Source organism: Lolium perenne, chromosome 4 (genome assembly GCF_019359855.2).
Source record: "Lolium perenne isolate Kyuss_39 chromosome 4, Kyuss_2.0, whole genome shotgun sequence".
Taxonomy (NCBI): Eukaryota; Viridiplantae; Streptophyta; class Magnoliopsida; order Poales; family Poaceae; genus Lolium; species Lolium perenne.
Window position 1 is genome coordinate 308,029,025 of NC_067247.2, and position 9,419 is coordinate 308,038,443.

Here is a 9,419-nt window from a genome sequence, read left to right on the forward strand (position 1 = left end):
TGCTCCCACTATTACTAATAAAATTGATTATGCTTATGTGGAGAGTAATAATTTTATGCATGAGACTCATGATAAGAATGTTTCATTTGATAGTTATATTGTTGAGTTTGCTCATGATGCTACTGAAAATCTTTATGAGAGAGGAAAATATGGTTGTGGAAATTTTCATGTTACTAAAACATCTCTCTATATGCTTAAAATTTTGAAGTTGAGCTTGTCTAGTTTTCCTATGCCTGTTGCATTATGCTTACATAACTTGTTTATTTACAAGATTCCTATGCATAGGAAGCATGTTAGGCTTAAATTTGTTTTTAATTTTCTTTTTGATGCTCTCTTTTGCTTCAAATACTATTTCTTGAGAGTGCACCATTAAAATTACTGAGCCCATCTTAATGGCTATAAAGAAAGCACTTCTTGGGAGATAACCCATGTGTTTATTTTACTGCAGTAATTTTGTTTTATATTTGTGTCTTGGAAGTTGTTACTACTGTAGCAACCTCTCCTTATCTTATTTTGTTGCATTGTTGTGCCAAGTAAAGTCTTTGATGGAAAGGTTGATACTAGATTTGGATTACTGCGCAGAAACAGATTTCTTGTTGTCACGAATCTGGGCCTAATTCTCTGTAGGTAACTCAGAAAATTATGCCAATTTACGTGAGTGATCCTCAGATATGTACGCAACTTTCATTAAATTTGAGCATTTTCATTTGAGCAAGTCTGGTGCCTCTTAGAAATTCATCTTTACGAACTGTTCTGTTTTGACAGATTCTGCCTTTTATTTCGCATTGCCTGTTTTGCTATGCTTGATGGATTTTTCGATTCCATTAACTTTCAGTAGCTTTGTGCAATGTCCAGAAGTGTTAAGAATGATTGTGTCACCTCTGAACATGTAAATTTTAATTGTGCACTAACCCTCTAATGAGTTGTTTTGAGTTTGGTGTGGAGGAAGTTTTCAAGGATCAAGAGAGGGAGATGATACAATATGATCAAGGAGAGTGAAAAGTCTAAGCTTGGGGATTCCCCGGTGGTTCATCCCTGCATATTTCAAGAAGACTCAAGCATCTAAGCTTGGGGATGCCCAAGGCATTCCCTTCTTCATCGACAAAATTATCAGGTTCCTTCTCTTGAAACTATATTTTTATTCGGTCACATCTTATGTACTTTACTTGGAGCGTCTGTGTGCTTTTGTTTTTGTTTTTGTTTGAATAAATGCTTGTGTGAGAGAGAGACACGCTCCGCTGGTTCATATGAACACATGTGTTCTTAGCTTTTAATTTTCATGGCGAAGGTTGAAACTGCTTCGTTAATTGTTATATGGTTGGAAACGGGAAATGCTACATGTAGTAATTGGTAAAATGTCTTGGATAATTTGATACTTGGCAATTGTTGTGCTTATGATTAAGCTCTTGCATCATATACTTTGCACCTATTAATGAAGAAGTACATAGAGCTTGCTAAAATTTGGTTTGCATAATTGGTCTCTCTAAGGTCTAGATAATTTCTAGTATTGAGTTTGAACAACAAGGAAGACGGTGTAGAGTCTTATAATGTTTACAATATGTCTTTTATGTGAGTTTTGCTGCACCGCTTCATACTTGTGTTTGTTTTAAATAACCTTGCTAGCCTAAGCCTTGTATAGAGAGGGAATACTTCCATGCATCCAAAATCCTTGAGCCAACCACTATGCCATTTGTGTCCACCATACCTACCTACTACATGGTATTTATCCGCCATTCCAAAGTAAATTGCTTGAGTGCTACCTTTAAAATTTCTATCCTCTACCTTTGCAATATATAGCTCATGGGACAAATAGCCTAAAAACTATTGTGGTATTGAATATGTACTTATGCACTTTATATCTTATTAAGTTGCTAGTTGTGCGATAACCATGTTCCTGGGGACGCCATCAACCACTCTTTGTTGAATATCATGTGAGTTGCTATGCATGTCCGTCTTGTCTGAAGTAAGGGAGATTTACCGCTAGAATGGTTAGAGCATGCATAATGTTAGAGAAGAACATTGGGCCGCTAACTAAAGCCATGATCCATGGTGGAAGTTTCAGTTTTGGACAAATATCCTCAATCTCATATGAGAAAATTAATTGTTGTTGAATGCTTAAGCATTAAAGAGGAGTCCATTATCTGTTGTCTATGTTGTCCCGGTATGGATGTCTAAGTTGAGAATAATCAAAAGCGAGAAATCCAATGCGAGCTTTCTCCTTAGACCTTTGTACAGGCGGCATAGAGGTACCCCTTTGTGACACTTGGTTAAAACATATGTATTGCGGTGATAATCCAGGTAATCCGAGCTAATTAGGACAAGGTGCGGGCACTATTAGTATACTATGCATGAGGCTTGCAACTTGTAGGATATAATTTACATAATGCATATGCTTTATTACTACCGTTGACAAAATTGTTTCTTGTTTTCAAAACCAAAGCTCTAGCACAAATATAGCAATCGATGCTTCCCTCGTCGAAGGGCCTTTCTTCTACTTTTATGTTGAGTCAGTTCACCTATTTCTCTCTATCTTAGAAACAAACACTTGTGTTAACTGTGCATTGATTCCTACATACTTGCATATTGCACTTGCTATATTACTTTATGTTGACAATATCCATGAGATATACATGTTATAAGTTGAAAGCAACCGCTGAAACTTAATCTTCCTTTGTGTTGCTTCAATACCTCTACTATGAATTTATTGCTTTATGAGTTAACTCTTATGCAAGACTTATTGATGCTTGTCTTGAAGTACTATTCATGAAAAGTCTTTTCTATATGATTCATTTGTTTACTCATGTCATTTACCATTGTTTTGATCGCTGCATTCATTATATAGCTTACAATAGTATGATCAAGGTTATGATGGCATGTCACTCCAGAAATTATCTTTGTTATCGTTTACCTGCTCGGGACGAGCAGAAACTAAGCTTGGGGATGCTGATACGTCTCTAACGTATCGATAATTTCTTATGTTCCATGCTTGTTTTATGACAATACCTACATGTTTTGTTCACACTTTATGATGATTTTATGCGTTTTCCGGAACTAACCTATTGACGAGATGCCGAAGTGCCAGTTCCTGTTTTCTGCTGTTTTTGGTTTCAGAAATCCTAGTAAGAAAATATTCTCGGAATTGGACGAAATCAACGCCCAGAGTCTTAGGATTGCATGAAGCTTCCAGAACACCCGAGAGCCGCCAGAGAGGGGCCACAGGGGGCCCACACATGGTGGCGGCGCGGCCCAGGGGGGCGCCGCCCTAGTGTCTGGTGGCCCCAGACCCCTTCTGATGCCGCCTCTTCGCCTATAAGAAGCCCCTAACCTAAGTCTTCGAGACGAAAAAGCCACGGTACGAGAAACCATCCAGAGCCGCCGCCATCGCGAAGCCAAGATCTGGGGGACAGAGTCTCTGTTTCGGCACGCCGCCGGGACGGGGAAGTGCCCCCGGAAGGCTTCTCCATCGACACCGCTGCCATCACCACCGCCATCTTCATCACCGCTGCTGTCTCCCATGAGGAGGGAGTAGTTCTCCCTCGAGGCTAAGGGCTGTACCGGTAGCTATGTGGTTAATCTCTCTCCCTATGTACTTCAATACAATAATCTCATGAGCTGCCTTACATGATTGAGATTCATATGATGATGCTTGTAATCTAGATGTCATTATGCTAGTCAAGTGGATTTTACTTATGTGATCTCCGGAGACTCCTTGTCCCACGTGTGTAAAGGTGACAGTGTGTGCACCGTGTGGGTCTCTTAGGCTATATTTCACAGAATACTTATTCACTGAGTTATGATTTGAGTTGGATGTCTCTATGAAATTGTGGTGTGTTAGTACCTCCTGTGAATGCTCAAAGTGACAGCGTGGGGTGTTCATTAGTACTTGGGAATACATCTTTAAGGTTTGCCTACATGATGAATTAGAGTTCGTTATCTTGCCAGAGAGTAATTCGGAATAGCATAGTGAGGTGCTTATTTATATTCCTTTATGATTGCAATGTTGAGAGTTTCCACTAGTGGAAGTATGATCCCTAGGCCTTGTTCCTAAATACTGCTATTGCTGCTTGTTTACTATTCTACTGCATCTGTACTGTCTGCAATATTACCACCATCAACCACACGCCAGTCCTGGACAGCAAAGCACTTTTCTGGTGCCGTTACTACTGCTCATACTTATTCATACCACCTGTATTTCACTATCTCTTCGCCGAACTAGTGCACCTATACATCTGACAAGTGTATTGGGTGTGTTGGGGACACAAGAGACTTCTTGCTTTGTGGTTGCAGGGTTGCTTGAGAGGGATATCTTTGACCTCTTCCTCCCTGAGTTCGATAAACCTTGGGTGATCCACTTAAGGGAAACTTGCTGCTGTTCTACAAACCTCTGCTCTTGGAGGCCCAACACTGTCTACAAGAATAGAAGCACCCGTAGACATCAGAGTCCACCTGGGACTCCACCCCTTAGGGTTTGGCTGGCCATGCAAGGTGGAGTCCCTCCGGGACTCCACTTTCCATGGTGATTTCTTCCAGACTTTTCTAGAACCTTCTAGAACCTGCCATAAATGCACCGGATCATTTCCAAACTTGGAATATGACTTCCTATATATGAATCTTATTCTCCGGACCATTCTGGACCTCCTCGTGATGTCCTGGATCCCATCCGAGACTCCAAACAAAACTTCAAACTCCATTCCATATTCCATATCTACTTAAACGACATCAAACCTTAAGTGTGTCACCCTACGGTTCGTGAACTATGCAGACATGGTTGAGACTTCTCTCCGACCAATAACCAATAGCGGGATCTGGAGATCCATAATGGCTCCCACATATTCAATGATGACTTTAGTGATCGAATGAACCATTCACATACAATACCGATTCCCTTTGTCACGCGATATTTTACTTGTCCGAGGTTTGATCATCGGTATCTCTATACCTTGTTCAACCTCGTCTCCTGACAAGTACTCTTTTCTCGTACCGTGGTATGTGGTCTCTTTATGAACCATTCATATGCTTGCAAGCTAATTAGACGACATTCTACCGAGAGGGCCTAGAGTATATCTATCCATCATCGGGATGGACAAATCTCACTGTTGATCCATATGCCTCAACTCATACTTTCCAGATACTTAATCCCACCTTTATAACCACCCATTTACGCAGTGGCGTTTGATGTAATCAAAGTACCCTTCCGGTATAAGTGATTTATATGATCTCATGATCGAAGGACTAGGTAACTATGTATCGAAAGCTTATAGCAAATAACTTAATGACGTGATCTTATGCTACGCTTAAATGGGTGTGTCCATTACATCATTCACATAATGACATAACCTTGTTATTAATAACATCCAATGTTCATGATCATGAAACTATGATCATCTATTAATCAACAAGCTAGTTATATAAGAGGCTTACCAGGGACTCCTTGTTGTTTACATAACACACATGTATCAATGTTTCGGTCAATACAATTATAGCATGGTATATAAACATTATCACAAACTCAAAGATATATTATAATAACCATTTTATTATTGCCTCTTGGACATATCTCCAACAGTCTCCCACTTGCACTAGAGTCAATAATCTAGTTTACATATGTAAAGATATAACACCTTGGCCTTCCGCTGCTTTATCATGTTTTGCTCACGGGAGAAGTTTTAGTCAACGGATCTGACATGCTCAGAAACGTATGTATTTTGCAATTCATTTTGCGTCTCAACGCATCACTCATTTTCCAAATGAGTCGGCATTAAATATGTTTGGTCTTCTGGTGGAACCTTAATTCCGCGGTCTGAAATATGTCACTAATATTGTCACACACAATATAGCTTCAAAGTTCTGACACTATCGGAACTACACCAAGTTCTCAAAGAACCTCTTGACTTAACATCCTCAGTCATTGTCAAAACAATGACATACTCTGCCTTCATTTGTAGAATCCGTCACAATATATAGAATTCATCTAAATCTAGCATAGACAACTTCTAGCTCATTGTGCTACCTTTTTAAAACAACACTTAGTTGAGATTGAAATTTTATATGTGACAAAACCAATATCGGTGCAACATCTTACAGTGATTTGTTTGTCATTTCTCCATATAAAACTATATATATATCCTTGGTTCTTCTAAAGTACTCAAGGATATTCCTACTGTTTGTCCAATAATCATCACATGAATCATTCTGGTATATGCTCCTAACTCTTTAGAGCACAGGACATCTGATTTTTTTTTTTACATATTCTTCATGATCTAAAATCACTCATGTGTTTTTACTCGTCGAGTGTCAAATACACTCAAGTTTTGTTAAAACTTTCACATGAAAAGAACACCTTCTTAATATTTCTATATTGAACTACTTCAATATTCATTCTATGTACTTTGACTTAACCTTATTATGTGTTCCAATCTATCTTCATAGATCTTGACACTAAATACGTTTTAGTCCATATCCTTTCATTCAAGTAAATTTTCAATGAAACCTTTTAATCAAGTATATAATTACATCATTTATAACCAACTATATGTCATCTACATAAAGTATTATAAATATGTCTCAGCGCTCCCACTTAATTTCTTGCAAATGCAAGCCTCTTCATCGTCTCTGATGAAATCAAAAACTCTTTGTCTATTTCATCTGTTGAAGATTCCAACTCCGCGATACTCACTTCATCCAATTAAAGTTTGTATACCTATCTAGTATTCCACGGACCAGCAAAACTCTTGGTTGTATCTTGTATACACCTTTAATACATACTTCTGATAAGTAATGTATTTTGCCATCCTACTAACATATCTCATAAAAGAAATATGTAGTGATTACTAGAATAATTCACATAGACTATAAGCATTGCTACGGAAGATCTAATCTTATCGTAGTTAACTCTTTGAACTTTGTCGTAAACAACTTTTCGACAAGTCAAGCTTCATCAATTTTATAGATCCATTTACTTTCAAAAAGTATTTATCTATCATGGACTTCATGGCGCATGGCCATTTTTATGGAGTCAGGACCCATCATAACTTCTTTGTGTGTAGTTGGTTTATCATTGTTCAAAATCAATCCTTTGTCCACAAATCATTTATTTGATCACAAAGTAAACCATACCTACAAGGTTCAATAAGTACTTCGATCTCCATGGCTAAAAAACTTTGTAGTCATGGAAGCCATGATCGTCGTGGCCGCTTCCGGAACCAATTTCCGATGTTGCGCTACTCTGATCATTATGCTCAGGTTCATAAACCTTATCAAGTTCTATTGCCCTCCCACTCAAATACTTCGCTAGAAAACAATTTCTTGGAAACAAGCAAGTAACATTAACAAACACTTTTGTATTTTACTTCATAGTGGAAAGAATTCCCAATCAATTCTTTGGGATAACCAACAAAGACATTTATCCGATTTTGGTTGTAAACTCTTAGACCAAAATATAAAGAAAGGACTATTATGGTTTTTGCCCATGCCATCACTCGTATGGTGTCATTTCAACGGATCATGATGATGCTCTATTTAGTGTAAAAGCGGTAGTCTCTAAAGCATAATCCACAAAAATATAATGGCATTAATATTTTATCTCATCATTGACCCAACAAGGTTTGGATACATCTCTCAGATACTTCATCATCAATATGATACTCCAAGAAATGTGAGTTGTAGAACAATTTCAGAACTCTCTTAGATGTTCGCTAAAACTTGTAATTCAAATATTTCCACCATGATTCAATCATAGATATTTGACTTTTCTATTACGATGATTTCCACTTCATGCTGAAATTTATTTGAATCTATTCAAATGTTTCAAACTTCTTCCTCATCGAATATATCCACATATATATACTCAATTCATTGTTGGAAGTTTTCATGAAGTAGAAGAATCTCCCGCACACAACTATGCTCAGTGAACCACATACATTATCATGTATGTTTTCACTAAGTTAGTTGCCCTTTCAACTTTTGGCCTATGAACGGTATTTTAGTCATTCTCTTTTAGAAAAGATTTGCAAGCGTCAAACGATTCAAAAATCAAATGACTCCAAAAATCCATTTGCATGGAGTTCCTTCATGCGTTCTTCTCTAAAATGACCTAAATGGCGGTTCCACACATAAGTGGAATTCAAATCATTTGCCTTATGGCATTTTAGCGTCAGTGTTATGTATATGTGTTTCACCATTAAGATTTATAATAACTTATCCATCGTATATGGAGTATTGTCATAATATGAACAACTCATTGTTTTAATTTGACCAGAGCAAAATAAAAATTATTAAGTTCTTTATTATAAATTCTAAGGGCTAGATAGAATGCCAACGACGAACATAATAACACTTTACTTTTGTTCCAGACGTGCATTCCTATCATATTCCTTGTCAGTCACTTAGGCCATTGTATTCTTGTATTGCGTTGTTTTGTATGACACTTCATACCAACCAATATGGTACTAATACCCAAGAATTTCATTGTGTGACCTAACTAGGAATACAACCATAATATGTATATCATTTATATACACCTGAGCTAGACTTTCTAGTCTTTTCTTTTCTTTCTGCCAAAATATCTTTTGTAGTTTCTCTTTTAGCTTTCCACATTATTCAGAAAACACTTCATCTTTAATAACTTCTAGGTTTGTTGGTCAAATACCAATAACCTTGAGGTTCTTACTTTGAAGTTTGATCATCATATGACAAGTGTTCTAGATTTCATTATTAGTAACTTTGTAATATGATGAACAATTTCACTCATAATTTTATCCATCAATTCATGACGACTTTCTGAGACCATGTCTGTACATGCTAGGCTCATAAAGTTTAACCTTAGTATTCGCATGTGCAAATCTGGCTTGCACCCGTTGTATGCACACATGGAATCTATAACACCCGATCATCACGAGATGCTTCGAAACGACGAGTCTTAGCAACGGTGCATACTAAGGACGATCACTTCATGGATATGCAAATATCATTAGTGGAGAATTGGGACGCCTTGCATCTTCAACCTTCGTACATTCCCATAAAACTTATGAGTTTATGTAGCCTCACCAAATTATATTCTATCATCTTGCAATAAGGTCTTAGATATCACATATATCTCATACCTTGATTATTTCTGAAAACTAAATTTTTCAGCTCCTTACTTTTCAAACATATTTGAACTTCAAGTTTCACGCAGACAAGATAACTTTAGATACTAATTGAAACCATAGCTCTTTGAATCAACAATGTGAGCTTTACTAAAAGTTTGCAATAGGACTTAATCAATTCTTGATTCTTTAACAATACGGTACCAATCCATAAAGTTTCTTGTCAAATTTTAACAGTATTTCTATCTCAATTACAAGACTAGCGCATGGTAGAAAACGGATGCATATACTACAAAATTAATTCAAAATACTACTCAGACTATGTTCATGATA